We start from the raw sequence: 13,077 nt of genomic DNA, 5'->3' as shown, positions 1-13,077 counted from the left end.
ACGGGAAGGGGTGGGAGAGGGTGAAGGAGATAAGGTAGAAGAGGAAGGGGAGGGTGGAGGGGGAGGAGAGCAGTCAGAAGTCAACTACCTTGCCTAAATCATACTTATAGCCAATTATCACATCCTATAGTTTCTTATGATAAATCCCAGTATCACTTAAAATTATTAAATCATGTTACAAAAATATTGTCTTCTTGGAACAATAGTTGCCTCATTGCGATATGTGTATGGATGATCTGACCAATGTGTTTACATTTATGAAACATTGGTATTTTCAGGAAGAGGATAGTGCTGCTAAGCGGAGGGAACAGGTGGGAAGTATGTGGGCATGTAGTGTTATAAGCATGGAGCAATATAAATTTTGGCAATGTCAATTCAACGGGCAAAGTCTATAATTGTTTTCTGTGCTTTGGTTACGCGATACTCTGAAACACCGTTGTGTTTGTTTACTATAGACATACGTAACCATTATTTTAGTCATTTTTTCCCCCCTTTTTGTTGATAAGGGGAATTCATTTATTTTTAAAAGTTGTCTATATGCAAACAAACAGTATTTACTGTAACATTAATCTCTGAAATACATAAATACATCATACATAGTTACTTCATTACACAATGAGATATATCACCAATTATAATTACCCGGAAAGAGAATATATATTAATTAGCTAACAGTATTTTGTCATTTCTAACACCTACACAAGTCACATTGTTTGTGTAAATATTAGGATACGATATATATGTTTTCCTAGGTTTAATCACTGCATAGATAATCTTATTTACCCCACGATAAAACATCCATGAAAAAGTTGTGTAAAAACAAATTAAAAAATCCTGTAAGGGAGGATATCTTCAATTAGGGATGTCTGAGTTACTAATAAGTCAAAGTGGATGTTAGTTTAAAGAGGGGGACTGTTTAACTACCTTAAAATCACAACGTTCATTGCAATATGCATAATTTATCAATTTGAATTTTGTTACAAAGGCCGGGTGATGTGTGAAATGCAGCAAATTACCCTAGAGATGTGATTGTACATTATAATCAGTTGAATCTATTCGTAAGAAGTGATGAGGCTTTTGAAAGCGTATTGAAGAGGGAGTGTAGAAGAAAGTTGTGGGTAGAGTTGGGGGGGAGGTAACAGGAGGACTGGAGACCAGGGAGGTCTAGGGGGATGGGGGTATAAGCCTAGAAATTTGCCAGTGTTTTGTGGTTTAAAAATGTACAAACCATGTAGCTTTCGTTGATTACTGACAATTGCTTGAGGGCTTGATGGCAATAGCATTTGTCAGTTCAGGCATTAGCTCCCGCGGCGGCTTGCAGGAAGACTTTTTGTGCCAATGCGCTTACAGGCAATTGTTCTCCTAGCAAGAATTATATTGTACAATCCTCCTAGTTATCTGTACATAGGAATTAAATACTGGTTTGTGTCATACACGAGCGATGGAGTTATAAAATAACTCTGCTCTGGTGGAGGGTAGTAGAAATCTCTGATGATATTCGCAATTTGAAAATTCTGGGGAAAAATTTAACTGGTGGTTTCGCTAGCTTATCAATGAAGACCTGTACCGTAATTCAAAGCTGCATGTGTTAAGTGTATTGTTTTGTGGCCAGGAACCACAAAGAGATTCCAGGCTTGCGTTTTTTAAATGGAAGTAGTCAAAGTCATACTTCACATGGGTTTGTGATCACTAGATAAAATGTGTCATGTTACATGGTTACCATACATATATCTACTGTATAGTAAAAAACATTTTTTTATATTGACTTACGAAAGAATATATGGTTTTTGAGAAAAAACAAAACAAAAAACCGAACCAATATTGTGTAACAAATCTCGAAATTCCTTACATTCTTGGTACGGATACTGTTGCAATTACTAAGGGGTGGGACGCCATCACAGTTGCTTCGTGCAATGCGATCAGTCCGAACGTGGGTGAAATTTCAGATAATGAGGAGAGAGCGGGTGGGTGTACTGAAACAAACAGGAAAGGAAGACATATATAAGGGGTATGAATGAGGTGATCTGTATATTATTCTTTTGTTGTCTGATATTTTTTTGATAGTGATACATACAGTACCACACATTCGTCATCATGGCAGTCAGGTCCACAGGTGTGTGGGTTAATGATCTTGTCGCTTTTTGTTAAGGAAGATTAGTTGTTGACTGTTTCTTAATTTACATATTTAAGAATATTGGATGGGATTTATAAGTTGCTAAAGGGGGTATTATGAAGTGGTTGTAGCTAAAGTTAATAGTCATCGACTATTACACATTACACATTTCACAATTGAAAAGAAATATTTGATATGTTTTCTGAACACGGAAATTGTATCGCTGCTTCGTAGTCGGGGCCACCAGTCAGAGTTTTATAATGAGTCCAGTGAGTCCAGCTACTGTAGGTGGAAATGATAGCTATATGTACATCTCATAAAGCCAATAAGCTGAGTTGAAACAACTTCAGGTCTCCTCTTTGATCATTTTTGTGTGTGTTGATAATACTGTGAGGGGGGGGGCCTTTTCTTACAAAAGATCGGACCAATACTGAGTCTTAAACTGTAAATTATTTTCATTCTCAACTTTTGTTCCATTTCAAAAGCATGAAGAACACATTTTGTTGAATCCTTAAGCACTTGGGGATATGTTATCAATTTCAATTAGAAATTTGCCAAAATTTCAGGCTTTTTCATAGTCAGTTGTGTCATTCATTCGTTCATTCATTCGTTCATTCATTCATTCAATCATAAGCTTGTTCATTTGTTCATTCATTCATTCAATCAATCAATCCAATAGCTAGGACTTCCACAAGCCCACTTTTATATTGGAGGTCATGATTAAGGCAGAAAAAGGTGACATATTCCCCTTAACTCTGACAGAAAGTAGAAACAAAGAAAAAGAAAAAAAAAGAAAAGAAAACCTTTCCACGATTTATCAAACAAGTTGTCATTGGGGGACACTTAGCATTTAATAGAGGTTATCCAGCATTTGACCACAGTAGACAGGTAATGTCATTTTAATTGAATAGCTGGAGCCTGGTCCAATTGACATTTTTAACTGCTTTTGAGGACCTTTCTCTGAACCCCAGCATGACCCAAAGGAGCTCCAGTGGAGGTGCAAATGCTTTTGAATTTCCAACCCCCAAAAAAAAGTAAAAAATATTTCAATTTCCTTGTGTTTTTGGTACTCTTTGAGGAGATATATTAAAGAACCTCTCACACATGGCCCTGCTTTTCTCAGGTAAATTTTTTTTGCTTGGATATTATTAAAAATTTGACCTGCAAAGCAGACTTGAATACTGTTAACTAGTATGTTTGTTTAAACAGTGACGATCATAAAGGGTGATAAATGGGCAGGGGGAGTGGAGGGGTGGGGGGTTAAGTGCCTGGATATGGTAGGGGGAGGGGGTAGCAAGAGGAAATGGCAGACTGAAATACCACATGTTTTCATTAGTTATTATTATTATTAAAGATATATATATATGCATGTCAACTTGTATTTTGAATATCCCTGAGCAGGAAAGTTCTCTCAGCCGTCTGATCTCCAAAACTAGACTTCTCAGGAAAGGAAATCCTGCCTTCTAATTTTAGTCTCATTTTTCGAAAGGAAGTCATTTACAAAATACCTCCATTTATTTATGTTTCCAATTCCAGGTGTATGGACAGGTTCAGGGAGTGGGATCTTTAAAGAGTATATCTGTTGTTAATATTAATATAAAAGATGCCTTTAGGTATTAATCTCTAAATCTTAAAAGAACTATCCCTCTTTTTTGTGTGTTTTTTAAAGGAATTCCAGTATGTTATCTATGAGAGAGATTCCATAGTTGTTAAACAGAATCTGCAAATTTATTCTTCTCGGAAACTTCCCATGAATGAAGATTAAGAAATGAAGATGAAACAATAACAAGAAAAAAAATTCAGAAGAAAACAGAACCAAAAAGAATAAACAAAGTTACCAAACATTCCAAAAGGGTCGAGCAAATTTTGTTTATTTTTAAACGGGACTCAGTTCCATCGTCTCGCTTGTCGAAATTCATGTCGAAATTCTTCTTTCAAACTTATAATAGAGTGGGGCTGGTCGTCTTGGTTTTCATTTCCAATCATTTTTCCGAATTTTGAAGCAATTTGGAATGAGGAAGTAGGGAATAAAAGTGACATTGTATGAGGGTAATAACATTGTTTTGTGGTTCCATTCACTCCCCACAGTGCCTTGTTTATTTGTCGAGCTACGGGGGGTGTGTCCTGTAGAACAAAGCCCATGCTTTCTCTACAGTGCCAAGATATTCCTGTCAAGTTTAGTTATCATTGGCTGTTAGAAGGAAAGTGCATGGACCCTTGGAATTGATTATTTATGTCAGAAAAGAGAGAGAGAGTCCTATACCGTAACTTCAAGCTTGGGGAAACCTGGAGAGGGGTAAAGAGCTTGTGGTATTTTTAAGTTTATGTGAATATTAAATATGTTGTAGACAAATTATGATTTTGCTTTTCAAGGGTTTTCAAACATGGAGGTTTGTTGTGTAAGAGGATTTCATGAAGGATGAAAGAGGGAACCTAGATAGTTCAACATAGTGGAAGTGGCGAATGATTAGAAAAATCAAAGCAACTTTCTTAGCAAATTGTCGGCAGTATTGTCATCATTAGTGGAAAAGCTTTGATAATTGTTTACAAAAATACATAAATTAATGTAATAATGAATGAACGGATGAATGTAGGAATTAATGAATGAATATGAGAAAGAATGATTATAAAACTGGATGATTGTAAGAATGAATGAATGAATGAACAAATGAATGAATGAATGAAAGGATTAATGAATGTATGAATGAATGAATGATTGCAAGAATGAATGAATGAATGAATTTAAGTATGAGAGTTAAATTTTGAAACTTTACCAAGTATCAGAGATGATCGCTGGACATCCCAAGCTTCCGTCAACAGCAGTTTCTATCAATTGTTTGAGATTTATTGGAACATAATTTCAGGTTTTAGTCTATAAAACTTTGACTCAATATGCAGAAGTTAAGACCGTACGTTCCATTTTTTGGCGTCCTAAGTCAACATGAAAGTGCAATACGAAGATGAATCTGACTCGGCTTTTATAAAACGTCAGCTTTTAGAACTGGTTGTCCTGGTCCATGCCTGTGCCTCACATCAATCCTTTCCTGAGTTATTCAGGCAGATAATGATAAAGCCATAAAAAGGCAATTATACTTCTCCTGCCTTGGAGTTCATGTCAGAGCAGTTTAAACAATTTCAATAAAACTGTTGAGACAAGTAAATGTCAGAGATGAATTATTTATGTCTCTAAAAATGTAAAAGCGGGCAAAGAAAAAAAAGACCTTCCCTTCTTCCAATGTTCCCCGTTAAGTCTGTTAACTTTATCTTGCCTAGACTTCGAAAAAAAGTCACTTTTCACGGTTGAGAGAAGCTACTGATTGTAGCCAATCAAATTCTCAAGGTATGGTTTTGTTATTAAGATGTGGTCGCCATAGCAACCATTATAACAGTTGAAAGGTCCCAAAGTTGAGAAAGCTCTGATTGAGTGTTTGTTTGTTGTTTGTTTGTTTGTGTTCTCTTCCTGGGAGCATTTACTGTAATACAGTAGGCTACCCCTGTCATCTTTGGAAAAAGAATTTCTGGGGATCCTGGATGTGGTGTACAAATTAATTTCTTAAAGTAATTGCATTGACTGTTTGACTCTTCAAACAACATACACTAGCTATCGAGCAATTGTTATTAAGCTGAAATAATGTTTAAAATAAAAATAAATCTCAGGTTCATTAGTTTCCATAATTGTCTCTACTCAAACTTGGATACAAAGATTGTTACTTTTCAACACAAGTATGTCATCAACATTGAACCGGATATTTACACCATTATATAAGGCATGTAACCTACATTGTAATATCAGAATCTTGGTTAATAAAGTTAAGTAGTGCCACTTGGGTTATAGATACATATAGGGGCTATTATTAAAAGTGTGCCTATTGAGGCATGAAATTTAGCATTTTAAATTTAAATAAATTGGGTAGAATATGGAATTTATAAGTTATAATTTATCATGTGATATGATCAATGGGATGCCAATGGGATGCATGAAGTTGCCTTCATGAATATGTATGAAATCCAATTTTAAAATTCCCATTATTTCTCCCCTCTGACATCACAGTCTCTTTATACAAACTACTGTATGGTATCCCATAGTGATTTTTGTTTTTTGGGGATTTGTTTATCCACAGTGAGTGTATTATTTTGTATATAGACTACTCATTCTCTATCCAATCCTGGCATACCGGTTACGACCTCTCATAGACCGCCTTCCGAGATGCCAAAATTAGTATTTATCGACCCCCCTCGGTCCAGAGGTTGCCCGATTCATTTAAGACCCAGCAGGCCTTGTGTCTAGGATGTTGCCAGGAACGTGTGCTGCTCAGTTGGTGACATCATGTCCCCGATGGTAGATTGACAAACAACTCTTGCGTCCTTTATTTTTTCTTTTTCTTCTTTCACTTTGAGAAAGTGCTTTGTATTAAATTTAGGAATTGTGGAATTTTTAGACAATCTCTTCCCGTGTATTCTCCTCATCTCTGCGTGCTCCGGTAAAATGCGGTTTCGTCAATAACTCCTCTTATCAAGGAACCGAGTGTTTTAAAGCAGCTCTCGTTTCCGAGCGTGTTTACTTTAAAAGTGAAGTTGTGATTGGTCGAAAAATGGTACCTTCCTAAAATTTCTACACCAAAATGAAGTTATAGTGAGCGAGTAATTGAGTAATTAATCAATTTGATGGAATCCTCAATACCTATTGTTCGCCACCAGGATACTTTTACATGCCTGTTCCTTGAATTTTTTTTAAAAAGTTTCAAGTTCTAATCCGATCATCGTTTCTTTATACACTGCTTTAGCGCCACTAGTTTGGAGGGAAAAATATTATTGAACATGAAAACAACAAGAAAACAATTGATCTAAAGTAGTATGAAAATTTCAAGACAATGGGACTTTCACCTAATATCATGTCATGACAAAAAGACGAAAGTGGTAATGCTTCGTTTATCCACAAGCATAACACTTTGTTTTTAGATATATATATAAATATACATATCTATACAGTCTGTGAATTAATTTCAAGATTGGAGCATCTCTGATGACTAAGGATTTGTTGGGGTTGTGGGGGAGTGAAATTCTTGATGTAGTGTGGGAGTGTAAAGGAGAACTGAAAAGGTAACTAGAAAGATTGATACAAGGAAAGGAGAGAATGTGTAGTGGGGGTGTTCATGGTGAGTCCCACTGGGTGAGTCTTGGTGGGTCCCACTGGTGAGTCCCACTGTAAGGAGTCCCACTGGGTAAGTCCGACCGTGTGAGGTACAGTAATGTTCAAGCAAGACCAGCTGAGTGAGGTAACAGTTATAACTGTATTTATAGTCATTTCTTGGTGGAACTGTATACATTTAATACTCTGACAACATAGGGCTATTATCCATTTTTTCTGTTATCCTGATCATATTTATAGACATTATAAATGTAATTGAACATTTTCTTTACAAATAGGGACTTGTTTAGCCATTCATGTTAATGACTAAGATCGTATAAAAGACAGTATGAAATGGTGAAAAAGGTGATTGTGAAATATCTCGATTCATTTAAAGAAAGGAATTTGAAAGAGGTCTGCAATTTAAACGGTGGTCTTATCATAATTTACATTCCATGCTCATTCACTGTGTGGAGTTTACCAAATTTAACCTGTAATTGAGGTGTATATGTACAACATAAGCTTTGTACACACCTACTGTAATATAGACTCGAATAACAGTTAACTTACCATCTTTAAGCACCATCCAAAGACAATTGGAAAAAAACAAATTATGTAAAAAAAAAAAAAATTGCAAACTCTTGGAGAGGTTCAAGATCCATTTAGAAGGTTAGAATGAAATCTGTATTGTTTTATTTGGAAGGAGAAATAAATCAAGGAGTAAACATAGCTGGGAAATACAGTTCTGTGAAAAAATACTTGGCATGCCATGGTTGGACCGAGCATGACCCCTAGGTCTATCTGGTAGCTTACTTAAAGCAGTATCTTTTATTTTCCTTGTAACTCACGGAAAAATAACATTTTGAAAACTGGTCACTTTATGAAAGTTATCTTGAAGATGATACCCTCTTTGAAATTTGTGTCTTAAAGATCATAGAATGTATTTTCCAATCCACCCCACCCAACACCACTACCCCACCCCCCCCCACCAAGAAAAAAAATAAAAACAAACTTTCAACTAGTTAATACGAATGGATATTAATTCTCTTTATCTCACCCTTGAACTGTTTCAACAAAAACTGCACCCATCACAGTTATGATGTCAAAACAGGAATATCTTTTAGAATAGTCTTGTAAATTCCCTAAATTGCATGTGCATTTGTATCCTTGGGATTTCCCTCAACATTCTGACCCTCCCTAACACCCCCCCTTACTCACCCTACCCAACCCATTCCCTCATGCCCTTCAAATTTTCTCTAATGTTCCTATTCGGCTCATCCTCCCCACACCAGCAATTCCGTAAGCAAATTTTGTTCTCCCCTCAGATGTGCAATATAATATGTGTTATACATTGTTAATCATATTACTTTATATCACACTACATCGCTTTAATGTACCTTCTGCGCAACAATTTGAACAGTGGTTGTTTTAAGATTAAATGAAAATAAACAGATTGTGATTTTTGGCCCTATCATGGGAGACTCGCAGATGTGCATCAATTCACCACCCACCCTACTTCATTATCAAGAAAAGTTGTTAAAGTTTCTGTGATTCTGCTGTAGATTGGTCTCCCTCAGCCAGTAAGCTTTCAAATCATTTGAATATATCACTGTACGAGAATTCGCCGGAAATATATTTAGACACTAAATGGTCACTTTGGAAGTTAGAACTTGTAGAAAGTTTTTTGGACTGTGTGGATTATAAATTTGTGAATAAAAGTGAGAAGAAAATTGGGTTGATTATTAAAAGAAATCTGGCCAACTAGATATTTGTCTACTGTGTATACTTAGATTTCAAGTTTGGTGACTTTGCCAAGTAGACATATATATATTTGTTTTTGATTTAAGATCCCTCAAAATACATTTATATGGATATATATAATAATTGCATCAAATTGATTAAACTGCAGCCAGTTTTTTTATTTTTTTTTGTCGTCCCCGCCAAAAGGTACAAGAAATATTTATACAACCACCTTTGATTGATTGAAGAAAAGAAAAGTTAAATCTGACAGATGTTACTTGGTTTGACACAATATTGTAGTCAAGGATATTTTCTTTGCCAAATTGGGGTGTAGGGGGGGGGGGGAAAGAGAGGGTACAACTACCGGGCGAAATGGGTGAGCTTTTGGAATTCTAGTGAGTGCAATAAACACATTCCTTTGTGGGACATGAACAGTGAGTGAAATGTATGTATATACTCACATATTTGTCAAAAGTAAAAGTCTCAGCTGTACATGAAACATGGAGATGGTTAAAATGTGATCTCATGTAAAAGCCGTAATTTGTGTTTTTAAACATGAAGGTGAAAGTTTATAGCGTGCAGTAAGACAGAGGGATAAACAGGTCTATGATGATTTAAATGCGTAGAGATATGTTGAATCACGGTGTGTTCATGAACGTAAAAATTTGACAGTTCAGCATCTCAAGGCACTTAATAGCTTAGAAAGCTCCACAGTGCCTGCTACTTTTATATGAAGGGATTTATCACTGTGAGGAGGGTAAAATGTAATATTGCTTGTATGAAGCCACGTGTGAAAGTTGAAAAATATGTAATTATTTGTATCAATAACTTTTCCCCTCCATTCATAAAAGGCAGAAGAAACCAATCACACGTTCCTCGCAATCACGATCCTGTGTACATGCGTGTTTTATATGACTGTACAGAGTTAAATGGAAAAGTTCAAGCTTGCCTTAAAAACTTTTTTTGGCTATAAAAATGTTATTTATCATGAAATGACTTAAAACTGTTGGAGAATTTGTGGAAGTAAAATTCTGTTGTTAGAGAAACTTGCTGAGAGAACACTTAAATTTTCTCAATTTCAAATATTGAAAAAAACAAAAAATCTTGGTCAGAGCAGAGTCTGACCGTATCTGTTTGAGTTTGTGCAACCGTTCATTTGATTGGATGAGGTTTGGCGATTTTTTTGCTTCAGTTGTTTGAGCTGTGACCCTGGTGGAATACCAAACGCAACTATGTCTTAATTCTGATAGCGTTATCGAAGAAAACAAATGCTTGGCTTATCGCATTATCTGGTTGATAACTCTCTCTAAACGCTGTCGGGAATAAAAGTCACGGTTTGTTGTGGAGGTGTTAATATTGCATGGTGTATTATTTTTGTATAGCTGCAAGGAATGTCACGTCCCACACGAGTTCGCATAGTCTTTGAAGTATTAATGTCTTCAACTCTTCATATATTCCTACACATGATGTTGTCCAATTTCCCCATCTTAGAAATAATGTGTGACACTTTTGAATTGGTCAATTTTCCAGCAGTGCATCCAGATTGAAAGAAAATGATTCTGGTAGTTGGTTGTTTTCAACGATGTAACATAGCTGTGCAAAGTTGTGGTCAGTATCATGTAAATATTTTTTATGTATTGCAGTTTTCAGTCAATGATTTATCAAATGGGAACATATTCTCTGACATCATAGGAGATAATCCTGCATATCATGTGGAATAATTCTTATATCAGAGAATCTGAAATGGAAAATTGGACGGCACATTTTTTTATTTTTTTTATATTGTAAATGTACATACACATACTCAATTGCAGATTTGTGGCTGTAAATGCACTTATTATGAAAGATCATAAAATACCAATCCCTCTCCCCTCCCCACCCACCCACCCACCCACCATATAACCCCCCTCCCCCTCTCCCACTTTGGGGGTTTATATCTTGGATGCCCTACCAGGCCATCAGGATTACCTCATTTCATGCAACACTAAATTCAATGTAAATAAACTTGTACGTGACTCTACATTCAGTCAGCCCAATGTAATAAGCATCCATTACACTTGTAGGATTATAAGTTGACTTAATTGGGTGGATTAACTGGCCATCTAAAACAATTTGGTCATTTCCTGTTGGAGCTCATCCAAACGTATCTGTATGGGAAGTCAGATTTTCATACTTTTGAGAATTGTTACAGGAGGCAAAAATATGAGCATATATATTTCTGTGTGCAGGCTCGACCGCTTCTAATGGTTTCTCCATGCGTGCACACAGGACAGCACAGCTTCGGTATATGACGTGCTCCTAATATACACAGGAAATGCCTGTAAATGATATTTGGCCTTAAAGCTTCCGTTGACTGTGCCAACCGACGACTGCTTTGAACGTCCGTTTTAACTTCCAGACTTTACGGAAACCCGATGCAAAACGGTGTATTCCAGAGCGGATCGGTAGGAAAGGAACCAGGAGGGGGATTCCGAATTGCTCTTGTGGTTTATAACTTTTGTCCCAATTTTTCATGATTATCTGCTGTGCATATATAATATTAACCTAGATTGCTTGACATTTGTGCAAATGATCAAAGAGAAAAGTAACTTTGAAACCTATTTATGGAGTTGGGACGAAAGTAACATTTTAAGAATTATCACCACAGACGCACTTCGTTCATATTACATAAAGGGCTGGGGAGGCAGTACGAGTAATATTAGCAATAATGCTGAGAGTTAAAGGGAAATTCCTCAGACATTTTCTTAGAATGTTTCAAAGAACCTCAAATTACGTCAGATCAACAGCTTCACAACTTAAATCTTTCAAGGGACCACTTTTTTGCTAATAGGCTATTATATAATTCTATTCCAACTGAATTCAAAGTATGGGTTTTCACCTTGGAAGAAGATTTATGAAGATTAATAAGCATTTGAGATAATTCTTGGAGAAACAGAAAGGATGTTGCAAATTACTGAAAGTGCCAAAAAAAAAGAAAAAAATTAATTAAAATAATTAAAAGAGCACCAACAATATATATAAGGAAAGATAACCAGGAAAGTCAATAAAAGTGGATTCTTTTGATTTTGCTGAATCATTAAATATGAAAACAACCTTCAGCTTCCTTGATGACAAACTTTTCCTGAACTGTAAATATCAGCAAAGATATGTTTAATATATATATATATTTTTCACTTGCAATGTCAGTTATTATCTAATAATATGGATGGTATTAACCTTGAGGTTTCATTGGTAAACTAATCTAAAATGCCAAAATCTTATCAAGTTGTAAACTGCCACCATAATGGTAATGAAATTATCAAAATCCAATATGATAATGGCAACACCTTGCCCACCTCCCCCCCCCCCCCATACCACACCCTTTCAAAAACAGATTTGAATTAATACAAGCGATTGCTCCTTTAATTAACTTCTGTCACTATAAACATGGCCAAGTGCTTTTCCGTGCTTTGAAGGAAATGATCAAACCAGCCTTGTTTGAAGAAGTTTGAGTTAAAAGACAAAAAAGAGAAATATAGAGAGAAAAAGAGAAGAAAAAGTAATCTACGGATGCCATGTTCATGAGAAAATAAACCTTTTCCCGAAGTATCCATTGGTTTTTCTCATCAGTCGCGATACCATTGCCGTGGTGATGGGATTATGTGAGGGAAATGTCATTAATATTAAATCCCTATGGTGATGCTGTCAAACTTTCTTTCAAAATATGTCATGCTTTACGGATTAATAAACTGTGTCACGGAACAAAGTATATTGTGGAAGAAACACTGGTAAATGCTTCAATAGAGTTTGCAATGTGTTAAAAGTCAACTGAGGAAAAAGTTGTCAGTTGCTTGTACAGCCAAATGAAACAGTTGGGCTTGTAGAGGGCGCTACACATGAATGTCATAATCCTTTTGGCAGGTGGGGGAAAATGAATACTTGAATCTCTGCCTTTGTAAGGGCTGATGGCCCTATAAAAGTCAAGATTTTATTCTGTTCTGAACAAAATTGATTGCTTTAAAAAAAACTAAATAAAATAAGATTTAATATTTGTGCTGAAATTTTCTCTACTTGAGGTCATTGAATAACTTGTTGACTTTACACGGAGTCTGGCTCT

General features: G+C 35.8%; 1 protein-coding gene across 4 annotated transcripts in view; it reads left to right on the top strand.

Annotated features, from left to right (window-relative positions):
* Positions 1-13,077, top strand: part of LOC139969111 (uncharacterized) — a 156,158-nt gene that overhangs the window by 69,982 nt on the left and 73,099 nt on the right. The window lies entirely within an intron of this gene.

Source organism: Apostichopus japonicus, chromosome 6 (assembly GCF_037975245.1).
Source record: "Apostichopus japonicus isolate 1M-3 chromosome 6, ASM3797524v1, whole genome shotgun sequence".
NCBI classification, from domain to species: Eukaryota; Metazoa; Echinodermata; class Holothuroidea; order Aspidochirotida; family Stichopodidae; genus Apostichopus; species Apostichopus japonicus.
The sequence above is the reverse complement of the archived record's forward strand: the minus strand, read 5'-3'. Positions and strand labels throughout refer to the sequence as shown.